Genomic DNA, 14,308 nt, shown 5'->3' on the forward strand with positions numbered 1-14,308 from the left:
TCTCGTTTTTATATTCCACCAATGTATGGAATCATGTAGTTCTTGTTTTTTTCTGATTTACTTATTTCACTCTGTATAATGTTATCAAGATCCCACCATTTTGCTGTAAATGATCTAATGTCATCATTTCTTATGGCTGAGTAGTATTCCATAGTGTATATGTGCCACATCTTCTTTATCCAGTCATCTATTGAAGGGCTTTTTGGTTGTTTCCATGTCTTGGCCACTGTGAACAGTGCTGCAATGAACATGGGGCTACATGTGTCTTTACGTATCAATGTTTCTGAGGTTTTGGGGTATATACCCAGTAGAGGGATTGCTGGGTCATAAGGTAGTTCTATTTGCAGTTTTTTGAGGAACCACCATACTTTCCTCCATAATGGTTGTACTACTTTACAGTCCCACCAACAGTGGATGAGAGTTCCCTTTTCTCCGCAGCCTCTCCAACATTTGCTATTACCCGTCTTGTTGATAATAGCTAATCTAACAGGGGTGAGGTGGTATCTCATTGTAGTTTTGATTTGCATTTCTCTAATAACTAATGAAGCTGAGCATCTTTTCATATATCTGTTGGCCATTTGTATTTCTTCCTGGGAGAAGTGTCTGTTCATGTCCTCTTCCCATTTTTTTATTGGATTGTTTGTTTGTTTGTTGTTGAGTTTTATGAGTTCTTTGTAAATTTTGGATATTAGGCCCTTATCTGAGCTGTTGTTTGAAAATATCATTTCCCATTTAGTTGGCTGTCTGTTTATTTTGATATCAGTTTCTCTTGCTGAGCAAAAACTTTTTATTCTGATGTAGTCCCATTCATTTATCTTTGCCTTCACTTCTCTTGCCATTGGAGTCAAGTTCATAAAATGTTCTTTAAAACCCAGGTCCATGATTTTAATACCTATGTCTTCTTCTATGTACTTTATTGTTTCAGGTCTTATATTTAGGTCTTTGATCCATTTTGAATTAATTTTAGTACACGGGGACAGGCTGTAGTCGAGTTTCATTCTTTTGCATGTGGCTTTCCAGTTTTCCCAACACCATTTGTTGAAGAGGCTTTCTTTTCTCCATTGTGTGTTGTTGGCCCCTTTATCAAAGATTATTTGACCATATATATGTGGTTTTATTTCTGGGCTTTCTATTCTGTTCCATTGGTCTGAGTGTCTATTTTTCTGCCAATACCATGCTGTTTTGATTATCGTGGCCCTATAATATAGTTTAAAGTCAGGTATTGTAATGCCCCCAGCTTCATTCTTTTTCCTTAGGATTGTTTTGGCTATTCAGGGTTTTTTATAGTTCCATATAAATCTGATGATTTTTTGTTCCATTTCTTTAAAAAATCTCATAGGAATTTTGATGGGAATTGCATTAAATTTATATATTGCTTTGGGTAATATGGCCATTTTAATTATATTTATTCTTCCTATCCAAGAACAAGGAATATTTTTCCATCTCATTGTGTCTTTTTCTATTTCTCTTAATAATGCCTTGTAGTTTTCGTTAAATAGGTCCTTTACATTCTTTGTTATGTTTATTCCTAGGTATTTTATTTTTTTTGTTGCAATCGTGAAGGGGATTATTTTTTTGAGTTCGTTTTCTAATATTTCATTGTTGGCATATAGAAAGGCTATGGACTTTTGTATGTTAATTTTGTATCCTGCGACCTTACTGTATTGGTTTATTGTTTCTAATAATCTTTTTGTGGAGTCCTTCGGGTTTTCGATGTATAGGATCATATCATCAGCAAAAAGTGATACCTTTACTTCTTCTTTTCCGATATGGATGCCTTTTATTTCTTTGTCTTGTCTGATTGCTCTGGCCAGAACTTCTAGCACCACGTTAAATAAGAGTGGAGAGAGTGGACAACCTGTCTTGTTCCTGATTTAAGGTAGAAAGTCCTCAGTTTTATGCCGTTTAATATGATGTTGGCTGATGGTTTATCATATATGGCCTTTATCATGTTGAGATATTTTCCTTCTATACCCATTTTGTTGAGAGTCTTAAACATAAAATTGTGTTGTATTTTACCAAAAGCCTTTTCTGCATCTATTGATAAGATCATGTGGTTTTTGTTCTTTGTTTTGTTGATATGGTGTATTACGTTAACCGTTTTACGTATGTTGAACCATCCTTGAGATTCTGGGATGAATCCCACTTGATCATGATGTATTATTTTTTTAATATGTTGTTGTATTCGGTTTGCCAGTATTTTGTTTAGTATTTTAGCATCTGTATTCATTAGAGATATTGGTCTGTAGTTTTCTTTCTTTGTGCCATCCTTGCCAGGTTTTGGTATAAGGGTTATGTTGGCCTCATAAAATGTGTTTGGAAGTATTGCTTCTTCTTCAATTTTTTGGAAGACTTTGAGTAGAATAGGAACCAAGTCTTCTTTGAATGTTTGATAGAATTCACTAGTATACCGTCTGGGCCTGGACTTTTATTTTTGGGGAGGTTTTTAATAGTTTTTTCTATTTCCTCCCTGCTGATTGGTCTGTTTAGGCTTTCCACTTCTTCATGACTCAGTCTAGGAAGGTTGTATTGTTCTAGGAATTTATCCATTTCTTCTAGGTTGTTGTATTTGGTGGCACATAATTTTTCATAGTATTCCACAATAATTCTTAGTATATCTATGATGTCTGTGGTGATCTCTCCTCTTTCATTTTGGATTTTATTTATTTGAGTCCTGTGCCTTTTTTCCTTGGTGAGTCTTGCCAAGGGTTTGTCAATTTTGTTGATCTTTTCAAAGAACCAGCTCCTTGTTTTATTGATTTTTTCTATACTGTTCTCTATTTCGTTTATTTCTGCTCTGATTTTTATTATCTCCTTTCTTCGGCTGGTTTTGGGTTGTCTTTGTTCTTCTTTTTCTAGTTCCTTAAGGTGTGAAGTTAAGTGGTTTACTTCGGCTCTCTCTTGTTTGTTCATATAGGCCTGAAGTGATATGAACTTTCCTCTTATTACTGCTTTTGCTGCATCCCAGAGATTCTGATATGTCGTATTTTCATTTTCATTTGTCTGTATATATCTTTTGATCTCTGCGCTTATTTCTTCTTTGACCCATTCATTTTTTAGAAGTATGTTGTTTAGTTTCCACATTTTTGTGGGTTTTCCCCCTCTTTTTTGCAGTTGAATTCTAGTTTCAAGGCTTTATGATGAGAAAATATGCTTGGTACAATTTCAATTTTTCTAAATTTGCTGATATTGTCTTTGTGGCCCAACATATGGTCAATTCTTGAAAATGTTCCATGTACACTAGAGAAAAATGTATACTCTGTCGCTTTGGGATGAAGTGTCCTGTAGATGTCTATCATATCCAGGTGTTCTAGTATTTCGTTTAAGGCCACTATATCTTTATTGATTCTCTGTTTGCATGACCGATCTAGAGCCGTCAGCGGTGTATTGAGATCTCCAAGTATGATTGTATTTTTGTTAGTTTTTGTTTTAAGGTCAATAAGTAGCTGTCTTATATATTTTGGTGCTCCTTGGTTTGGTGCATATATATTAAGGATTGTTATGTCTTCTTGATTCAACTTCCCCTTAATCATTATGAATGACCATTTTTGTCTCTGAGTACTTTTTCTGTCTTGTAGTCAGCATTATTAGATATGAGTATTGCTACACCTGCTTTTTTTTTGGGTGTTGTTTGCTTGGAGTATTGTTTTCCAGCCTTTCACTTTGAATTTGTTTTTATCCTTGTTGCTTAGATGTGTTTCTTGTAGGCAGCATATAGTTGGATTTTCTTTTTTAATCCATTCTGCTACTCTGTGTCTTTTTATTGGTAAATTTAATCCATTTACATTTAGTGTAATTATTGACACTTGTGGGTGTCCTACTGCCATTTTATAAATTGCTTTCTGTTAGTTTTGTATCTTGTTTGATTCTTCTCTTTTGTTTTTCTATCATTTGTTTTTGTTTGTTTGTGTTCCATACTTCTTTCCTCTGTTGCTACCTTTTTTAAGTCAAGTGTTTTTGTGGTGGTTTTTTCAAGGGTGGTTACCATTAAGTAATGAAAAGGGTACCTACCATATTCATTGTAGTACCCTATCTTATGAGTATTTCTGCACTTCACCGTCCTTTGCCACTGTTAATCTCCATCCTCTCCCCCCTTTTTTTCCTTTGTTGTCACAGTTTAAGTTTGGTTTTATTGTGTTCTTGGTGGAGCTGTTACTTGTGGTGGTGTTTTCTTTTGTTCTTTGAATCTGGTTGGAAAACCCCCTTTAGTATTTCCTGGAGTGGGGGCTTTCTGCTGATAAATTCTCTCATCTTTTCTGTATTTGTGAATGTTTTTATATCTCCTTCGTACTTGAAGGATAGCTTTGATGGGTATAGTATTTGTGGCTGAAAGTTCCTCTCTTTTAGGGCTTTAAATATTGGGGTCCACTCTCTTCTAGCTTGTAGAGTTTCTGCTGAGAAATCTGATGATAATCTAATAGGCCTTCCTTTATATGTTGTACTCTTCTTTTCCCTGGCTGCCTTGAGAATTTTTTCTTTGTCATTGGTTTGTGTCATCTTTATTATGATGTGCCTTGGAGTGGGTTTGTTGGGGTTAAGAAAACTTGGTGTTCTGTTTGCTTCTTGAATTTGAGGCTTTAGTTCTTTCCACAGGCTTGGGAAGTTCTCGTCTATTATTTGTTTGAGTATATTCTCCATTCCATTTTCTTTCTCTTCTCCCTCTGATATACCTATTATTCTTATGTTATTCTTTCTGATGGAGTCAGACAATTCCTTTAGGGCTTTCTCGTTTTTTATTATTTTTGAGTCTCTTTCTTCTTCTCTCTGTTGTGCCTCAAGTTGTTTGTCTTCTATTTCACTAATCCTATCTTCTATCTGGGCTGTTCTGTTAGCTAAGCTTGTTACCTCGTTTTTCAGCTCGTGAATTTTTTCATTTCTGTTTGATTTGTTTTTATAGTTTCAATTTCCTTGGTAATATATTCTTTGTGTTCATTGAGTTGTTTTCTGATCTCCCTAAATTTCCTTTCTGTCTTTTCTTGTATATCTCTGAGTATTTTTAAGATTTCTATTTTAAATTCTCTGTCATTTAGCTCCAAGGCTTCCAATATGTTAAGTCTTTTCTCCATAGATTTTTCCACATCTATTTGTGTTACCTCTCTTTCTTTTGTATCCATAATATTCGATTTCCTCTTTCTTATTGGCATCTGAGGGTGGTCTTTTTGATAGCACACAGGCGCACTCCCTCTGCAGCTTGAATGAACGTCCCTGCGGTAGTTAGCTTCCTCCACACCCTCGTCTCTCAGATTCAAGTGATAACAGTCCTTTCGCTTTCAGTTTGTGTGGAACTCCGGAATGCTCCGAGGATAAATTTTTCTGTTTCTAGTTGATAAATTTGTTGTGATTTTGGGGAGATCTGTCGGACGCACTGCTCACGGCGCCATTTCCGTGATGTCACTCTTAGATTTTGATTTATATTGATCACATTATCCTTCTTTTTGTAATGGTTAAATACACTGGTTTCAAACCACACCATCTAGGTTCAAATCCCAACTCCACCATTTATCAACTCTGTGTCCTTGCACAGGTTATTTAACAGACCTTTGAGTTTTATTTCTTCATCTGTGAAATGGGGTGATAATGATATCAACCCTTCAGAATTATGGTGATAATAAAATTAGATATTCCATGTAGATCACTTAGTACAATGCTGGTGATATAGTAATGCTTAATAAATTGTAGCTATTGTCATTTCTAAATAATTGAAGCTTCATTCTAACTACCTTTTTAATTTTTATTTAAGTTTTTATTTTTTAAGTGAGAAGAGGGGAGATAAAGAGAGACCCCCACATGCACCGCAACTAGTATCCACCTGGAAACCCCCATCTGGGGATGATGCTTGAATCAACCAAGCTTTCTTCAAGGCCTTGGGCTGATGCTCAAACCAATCAAGTCACTGGCTGTAAGAGGCAAATGAGAAAGAAGGGGGAGAGAGAGAGGAAGAGAATCAAATGGTCACTTCTCATGTGTGCTGTGACCAGGGATCGAACCTAGGACATCTAATTTTTTTATTAAAGTTATTTAAAGTTAAAGATACTTAAAGGAGTGTGTTTTAATTTCTAAGTTTATAAAAGTTATATATCTTTGTTTAGTCCACATTTTATTGCAGTGTGATGAAAGAATGTGACCAGAATGATTTCTTATCTGGGAATTTATTAACATTTTCTTTGTGTTTTAGCAGCTAGTTGATGTTGCATGTCCTTGGAGAGATTGTGCATTCACTGTTTATTGAATAAAAGTTCTTTATACCTATTCAATCAAGCTTCTTTTTTTATATTTTTTAAAAGATTTTATTTATTTATTTTAGAGAAGAGGGAGAGAGAGAGAAAGAGAGAAGGGGGTAGGAGCAGGAAGCATCAACTCCTATATGTGTCTTGACCTGGCAAGCCCAGGGTTTCAAATGGGCGACCTCAGTATTTCAGGTGGGTGCTTTATCCACTGTGCCACCACAGGCCAGGTATCAATCAAGCTTCTTTACTGTGTTATTTCAATCTTCTCTATCCTTACTCATTTTTTTCTATTTGATATGTTAGTTTCAGAGATATTTTAAAGTCCTTCAAAATGGCTGTGTATTTTCATCCCTAGTTGTCTTTCTATCAGTTTTTACTTTATAAGTTATATCACCATCATGACTTTTGATGTTATATCATTAGGATTGTAAAATTCATTATTAATAGAACTTATGGAACTGCATCTTTCATCAGTATGAATGTTCTTTATCTTGTCAAATCCCCTTAATATGAAATTCTTTTTTGTCTAACATTAATGTTAACACACTTATCCATGTTTAGCATTTGGTTTATATATCTTTGTATGTTCTTTTATTTTCAAACTTCATTTTAGATATATTTTCACTAAATAGCTTAAAACTAGATATGTTGTGGCCCTGGCCAGTTGGCTCAGTGGTAGAGCGTCGGCCTGGCATGCAGGAGTCCAGGGTTTGATTCCCGGCTAGGGCACACAAGAGAGGCGCCCATCTGCTTCTCCACCCCTCCCCCTCTCCTTCCTCTCTGTCTCTCTCTTCCCCTCCCGCAGCCAAGGCTCCATTGGAGCAAAGTTGGCCCGGGCGCTGAGGATGGCTCTATGGCCTCTGCCTCAGGCACTAGAATGGCTCTGGTCGCAACAGAGTGACGCCCCAGATGGGCAGAGCATTGCCCCCTCGTGGGCATGCCGGGTGGATCACAGTTGGGCGCATGCGGGAGTCTGTCTGACTGCCTCCCCGTTTCCAACTTCAGAAAAAATACAAAAAAAACCCACACACACAAAAAACTAGATATGTTGTTATTCTTGTTTACCAAACTTGAGATTCTTTGTCTTTATTGAAGTAATTGAATCTTTTTGTCATGTATTATAATAATTGACAGTTTCTTTTTCTGCCACCTCGTTTTGTGTGTGTGTGCACGAATGTGAAAAAGAGAGAGAGAGGAAGAGAGAAAGATCATGGTTTTCATGCCTTGTCTCTGCCATCTGTACATTGCAATAATTTAAAACTCAACATCTCGGGCTGACCTCCAGGCCAGCTCTATCCTGCTGTGTGTTTGGTAAATAAAGGTTTATTGGAACACAGTCATGCCCATTCAATTACATATTGTCTATGGCTGCTTTCACACTACAGCAGCAGAGCTGAGTAGTTGTGGCAGAAACTGGACCACAAACCAGAAAATATTTACTCTCTGGCCTTTTACAGCAAAAGCTTGCCAACATCTAATCTAAAGTTTAAATTTATATCGTTAATTTTTCAACATATGCCACATTAGACAAGTACAAGTTAACTACTTTCTTTCCTCTCCACCATCTCTTGAATATCTTCATTTTTCTTTGGTTCATTATTTATTTTGTACAATTTCCTCTGATAGTAATCCTTTCAAGGAGATTCTATGGGTGATACACATCTTTTGAGTATTTTTTTTAATATTAAAAACCATGTTTTTATTCTCTAAGATCACTGTTTGCTTAATTTTCATGGATATAATAACATCCTGAATCTTTTTGAGAATAATTATTATATTTGTAATATTTTACTTTATTTATAATCCTTTTCTTTTTAATTTATTTGTTTTTAATTTTTAAATTTATTTAGAAAATTAACTTTAACATGGTGACATTAATCACTAAGAGTACATAGGTTTCAGGTGAACATTTCTATAGCATTTGAACTGTTGATTATGTTCTATACCCATCACCCAAATTCAAATCATTTTCTGTCACCATATATTTGTCCCTCTTTACACCCTTGCCCCTACCCCTCCCCACTCCCCATTCACTCAAGTCCCTTTCTCCCTCCCCCATGTTCTCTTCTACCTGGTAACCACTTCACTTTTACCTGTGCCCATAAGCCTCAGTTTTATACCCCACCTATGTGTGAAATTATACAGTTTTTAGCTTTTTTCTGATTTACTTATTTCACTCAGTATAATGTTCTCAAGGTCCATCCATATTGTCATAAATGTTACTATGTCATCATTTCTTATGGCTGAGTAGTATTCCACTGTATAGAGGTACCACATCTTCTTTATTCAACCTTCTATCAAGGAGTACTTTGGTTGTTTCCATGTCTTGGCCACAGTGAATAATGCTGCGATGAACATGGGGGTGCATGTTCTTTACATACCTATGTTTTTGAGTTTTTGGAGTATATACCCAGTAGAGGGATTACTGAGTCATATGGTAATTCTATTCTTAATTTTTTGAGAAACCACTGTACTTTCTTCCATAATGGTTGTACAAATTTGCATTCCCACCAGCAGTGAATGAAGGTTCCTTTTTTTTCCAGAGCCTCTCCAACACCTGTTATTATCTGTCTTGTTGATAATAGCCAGTCTAACAGGTGTGAGGTGGTATCTCATCGTAGCTTTGATTAGCATTTCTCGAATAGCAAGTGGAGATGAGCATCTTTTCATATATCTGTTGGCCATTTGTATGTCCTCTTGGGAGAAGTGTCTGTTCAGGTTCTCTCCTCATTTTTTAATTGTATAGTTTCCTTGTTTATTGCTGTGTTTTGTGAGTTCTTTATATATTTTTGGATATTAATCCCTTATCAGAACTGTTGTTTGCAAATATCATCTTCCAATTAGTTGTCTGCCTATTTGTTTTGTTATGAGTTTCTTTTGCTGTGCAGAAATTTGTAGTTTGATACAGTCCCATTCATTAATTTTTGTGTTTACTTCCCTTGCCTTTGAGGTCAAATTAATAAATTGTTCTTTACGGTCAAGGTCCATGAGCTTAGTACCTGTGTTTTCTTCTATTGTTTCTGATCTTATATTTAGGGTTTTGATCCATTTTGAATTAACTTTTGTGCAGGGGGACAGACTGTAGTCAAATTTCATTATTTTGCATGTGGCTTTTCAATTTTCCCAGCACCATTTATTGAAGAGGTTTCCTATTCTCCATTGTGTGTTTTTGGCTCCTTTGTTGAAGATGATTTGTCCATATATATATATGTGGTTTTATTTCTGGGCTCTCAATTCTGTTCCATTGGTCTGTATATCTATTTTTCTGCTAAGACCATGCTGTTTTGATTATCATGGCTCTAAAATATAGTAATTTGAAGTCTGGTACTGTGATACCTTTGGCTTCATTCTTCTTTCTCAGGATTGCTTTGGTTATTTGGGTTCTTTTATGGTTCCATACAAACCTGGTCATTTTTTGTTCTAATTCTTTAAAAAATGACATTGGGATTTTGATGGGGATTAATTTAAATTTGTATATTGCTTTGGATAATATGGCCATTTTAACTATGTTGATTCTTCCAATCTATTAACATGAAATATTTTTCCATTTCATTGTGTCTTTTTCAATTTCTTTCAATAATATTTTGTTTTTTTCAGTATATAGGTTCTCCACATTCTTTGTTAAGTTTATTTCTAGGTACCTTATTTTTTGTTGTTGTTGCAATTGTAAAAGGAATTTTATTTTAGTTCATTTTCTGAAGTTTCATTGTTGGCATATAGAAAAGGAATTGACTTTTTTATATTGACTTTGTATCCTGCAACTTGACTGTATTGGTTTATTGTTTCTAATACTTTTGTGGTGGAGTCATTGGGGTTTTTTATTTACAGCAGCAGTTCTCAACCTGTGGGTCGTGACCCTGGCAGGGTCGCCTAAAGCCATTGGAAAATACATAATGCATATCAGGTATTTACATCCCGAATCATCACTGTAGCAAAATTACAGTTATGAAGTAGCCACCAAAATTATTTTTTGGTTTGGGGTCACTGCAACATGAGGAACTGTATTGCGGGGTCACAGCATTAGAAAGGTTGAGAACCACTGATTTACAGGATAATGTCATCCACAAAAAGTGATACCTTTACTTCTTCTTTCCTGATATGGATGCCTTTTGTTTTTTTCTCTTGCCTGATCGCTCTGGCTAAAACTTCCAGAACTATGTTGAATAAGAGTAGACAGAGTGGGAAACCTTATCTTGTTCCTGATTTTAGAGGAAAAACCTTCATATTTTCGCCACTTAGTATGATATTAGCTGATGGTTTGTCACATATGGCCATTATTATGTTGAGATACTCTCCTTCTATTCCGATTTTATTGGGTGTTTGAAACATAAAGTGATTTTGTATCTTATTAAGTGTGCTTTCTGCATCTTTTGATAGAATCGTATGGTTTTTGTTCTTTGTTTTGTTGATGTGGTGTATTATGTTGATTGATTTCTATATATTGAACCATGCTTGTGCTCCTGAAATAAATCCCATTTAATCATGATGTATTATTTTTTAAATGTGTTGTTGTATTCGATTTGCTAGTATTTTGTTTAGGGTTTTTGCATCTGTGTTCATTAAAGATATTGGTTTGTAGGTTTCTTTTATTGTGTTGTCCTTGCAAGTTTTTGGTATGAAGGCCGTGTTGGCCTCCCTCATAAAATGTTTTGGGGAGTATTGCTTTTTCTATTCTTTAGAAGACTTTTAGAAGAATAGGTACCAAATCTTCTTTGAATGTTTGGTAGAATTCACTAGTGTGCCCATCTGGTCCTGGATTTTTGTGTTGGGGGAGGTTTCTTATAGTCGTTTCTATTTCCTCCCTGCTTATAAGTCTATTTAGGTTTTCCACTTCTTTGTGGCTCAGTCTAGAAAGATTGTATAGTTCTAGAAATTTATCTATTTCTTCTAGGTTGTTGAATATGAGTCCTTCCTTTTTTTCCCTTAGTGAGCCTAGCCAGTGGTTTGTCAATTTTACTGATTATTTCAAAGAATCAGCTTTTTGTTATATTTATTTTTTATATCTTTTTGTTCTCTATTTCATTTAGTTCTGCTTTAAGTTTTACTATTTTCTTTCTTCTGCTGACTTTGGGTTGCTTTTGTTCTTCTTTTTCTAGTTCCTTAAGGTGTGATGTTAAGCTGTTTACTTGGGATCTCTCTTATTTCTTGATATAAGCCTATAATGATATAAACTTTCCTTTCACTACTGCTTTTGCTGTATCCCAGAAATTTTGATATATCATATTGTTATTTTCATTTGTCTGTATATATCTTTTGATCTCTGCTTTTATTTCTTCTTTGACCCAGTAATTTTTTAAAAGAATCTTGTTTAATTTTCACATTTTTGTGTGTTTCTTTATTTCCTTTTTACAGTTCAATTCTAATATCAAAGCCTGTGATCAGAAAACATACTTGGTATAATTTTAATCCTCCTGAGTTTGGTGATGTTAGTTTTGTAGCCCAACATATGCTCTATCTTTGAGAATGTGCCATGCACACTAGAGAAGAATGTATTATCTGACATTTTGGGATGAAATGTTTTATATTGATAAATGTCTCTTATGTCCATTTGGTCCAGAGTGTCCAGGCTGATACTTCTTTATTGATTTCCCATTTGGCTGATCTATCTAAAGCCATCACTGGTGTGTTGAAATCTCCAGGTATGATTGTGTTTTTGTCTGTTTCTATTTTTAGATCAGTTAGTAGATGTCTTATATACTTTGGTGCTCCCTGGTTTGGTTTGTGTGTGTGTCTCTTTGTGTTTGTGTATATATAAAGAAGTCTTATGTCTTTTTGATAAAATATCCCCTTTATCATTATGAATTGTACATCTTTGTCTCTGGTAACATTTGTTGTATTGAAGTCAGTGTTGTCAGATATGAGTATGGCTATACCTGCCTTTCTTTGGGTATTATTTGCTTGGAGAATAGTTTTCCAACTTTTTAATTTGAATCTACTTTTTTCCTTGAAGCTTAGATGTGTCTCTTGAAGACAACATATGATTGGATTTTGCTTTTTGATCCAATCTGCTGCTCTGTGCCTCTTTATTGGTGAGTTCAGTTCTTTTCATTTAAGGCACTTATTGACACTTGAGGATTTCCTATAGCCATTTTATGTTTTGTTTTCTGGTGTCTCCGAGTCTCATTTGGTTCTTCTATTTTTTGTTTCTGTCAGATGTGTTTGTTTGGTGGTATTCCATACGTCTTCCCCGTTTCTCCTTTTTTTAAGCTATGTATTTCGGTAGTGGCTTTTTCATGGTTGTTACCATTAGGTTAGGGGGGAAAATGTTCATATGTACAAGGGTCCTTTGTCATATGAGTGCTCCAGCACTCCATCCTCCTTTGCTACTGCAGATCTTTATCCTCTACCCTTTTATACTATTGTTGTCACAGATTATCTTTATTTTTATTGTGACCTTGTTGGAGCTTTTACTTGTAATTTGGACTTGTTTAGCTCTTTGTGTTTGGTTGAATAACCTCCCAATTATTTCCTGCAGTGAAGTTTTTCTGGTGATAAATTCCTCCAGCTTCTGTATATCTGTAAAAGCTTTTATTCTCCTTCATATTTGAAGGATAACTTTGATGAATATAGTATCCTTGGCTGGTAATTCCTCTCTTTCAGTACTTTGAATGTTTGGGTTCACTCTGTTCTGGCTTGTAGAGTTTCTGCTGAGAAATCTGATGATAACCTAATGGGCTCTCCTTTATATGTTATGGTTGTCTTTTCCCTTGCCGCCTTGAGTATTCTTTGACATTAATTTTTGACAGTTTTATTATGATGTATTTTGGAGTAGGTCCGTGTTGAGGTAATGCAACCTTGTGTTTGCTTCTTGGATTCGAGGCTCTAACTCTTTCTATAGGCTTGGGAAGTTCTCAATTATTTGTTTGAATAGGCTCTTCAATCCTTTCTCCCTCTATTCTTCTGATATACCCATTATTTTTATATTGCTCTTTCTAATGGAGTCAGACAATTCTTGTAGAACTCTCTCAGTTTTTTTTAATTCATGAGTCTCTATCCTCTTTTCTCTGTAGCATCTCTAGTTGCCTGTCTTCAATGTTACTGATTCTTTCCTCTATCAGGCTTGTTCTATTAGCTAAACTTGCTACCTCAGTCTTCAGTTCACGTATTGAGTTCTTCATCTCTGTTTTTAAAGTTTCAATCTCCTTGGTGAGACATTTGTTTGTTCATTAATTTGTTTTATGAGCTCATTAAATTGCCTGTTAGTGTCTCCTTGCATCTCGTTGAGTATTTTGAGAATTTCAATTTTGAATTCTCTATCATTTAACTCCGAGGCTTTCATGTGTGATTGAGATCGTTTTTCTGGGGATTTCTCATTTTCTTTCTGAAATACATTTCTGTCTTGTGTAGCCATGGCATTCGACTTCTTCTTCTCTTGATGGCATTTGAGAGTGGTTTTCTTAAAAACTCTAATATACAAACAACTAAAAAAAATTTGAAAAAAATTGAAAAATACAATAAAGTATTAAAATTTTAAAAAATCGTGACAAGTAAAGAAGAAAAAACAAAAGAAAAAAATCAAAAGCGAACAAAAAATAAAATATAAAACACTCACAAAAAATAAAAACATGAATTTAAAAAATGAAAAGGAGAAAAAAGAATAAGGAAAAAAAGGAAAAAGGGGCAAAATAAAGGAAAAATAAGTTTTGGTTTTGAGAGGGTTCTTCCAGTAGGTGTTGCTGTATTACAACTTTTAGCTCTATGAAGTCTGGGCTGTCTGCTGAAATGTTGCTGTCTCAATGATGTAGGCAGGACCACAGTTGTACTGGTGGGTGGGGCATGTTGTGAGGGCTTTATGCCTGCGGCTTTAGGGCTTCAGCTTTACCACTTCATTTTTCTGGCTTTACAACCCTAGCAATGGAGATCTCCAGCTTCTGGGCATTCTTTTCTAGGTCTGAACAGACCTGAGGTCTGGACTTGGAGCACCTCTGTTCTTCAAGAAAGAGGGTGGCCCTGGAGAGCTAGCTGTGGGTTTGTCTTTGCCCCTATCCATAATACAAGGTGAGGGAGGTGGGATCTGGGAGGCTGGGGGGCTGAACTTTAGCTTTCTCTGTCTCTGCCAAGTGCAGGCAGCAAGTGGACCA

The sequence above is a fragment of the Saccopteryx leptura genome, chromosome 6 (assembly GCF_036850995.1).
Source record: "Saccopteryx leptura isolate mSacLep1 chromosome 6, mSacLep1_pri_phased_curated, whole genome shotgun sequence".
NCBI lineage: Eukaryota > Metazoa > Chordata > Mammalia > Chiroptera > Emballonuridae > Saccopteryx > Saccopteryx leptura.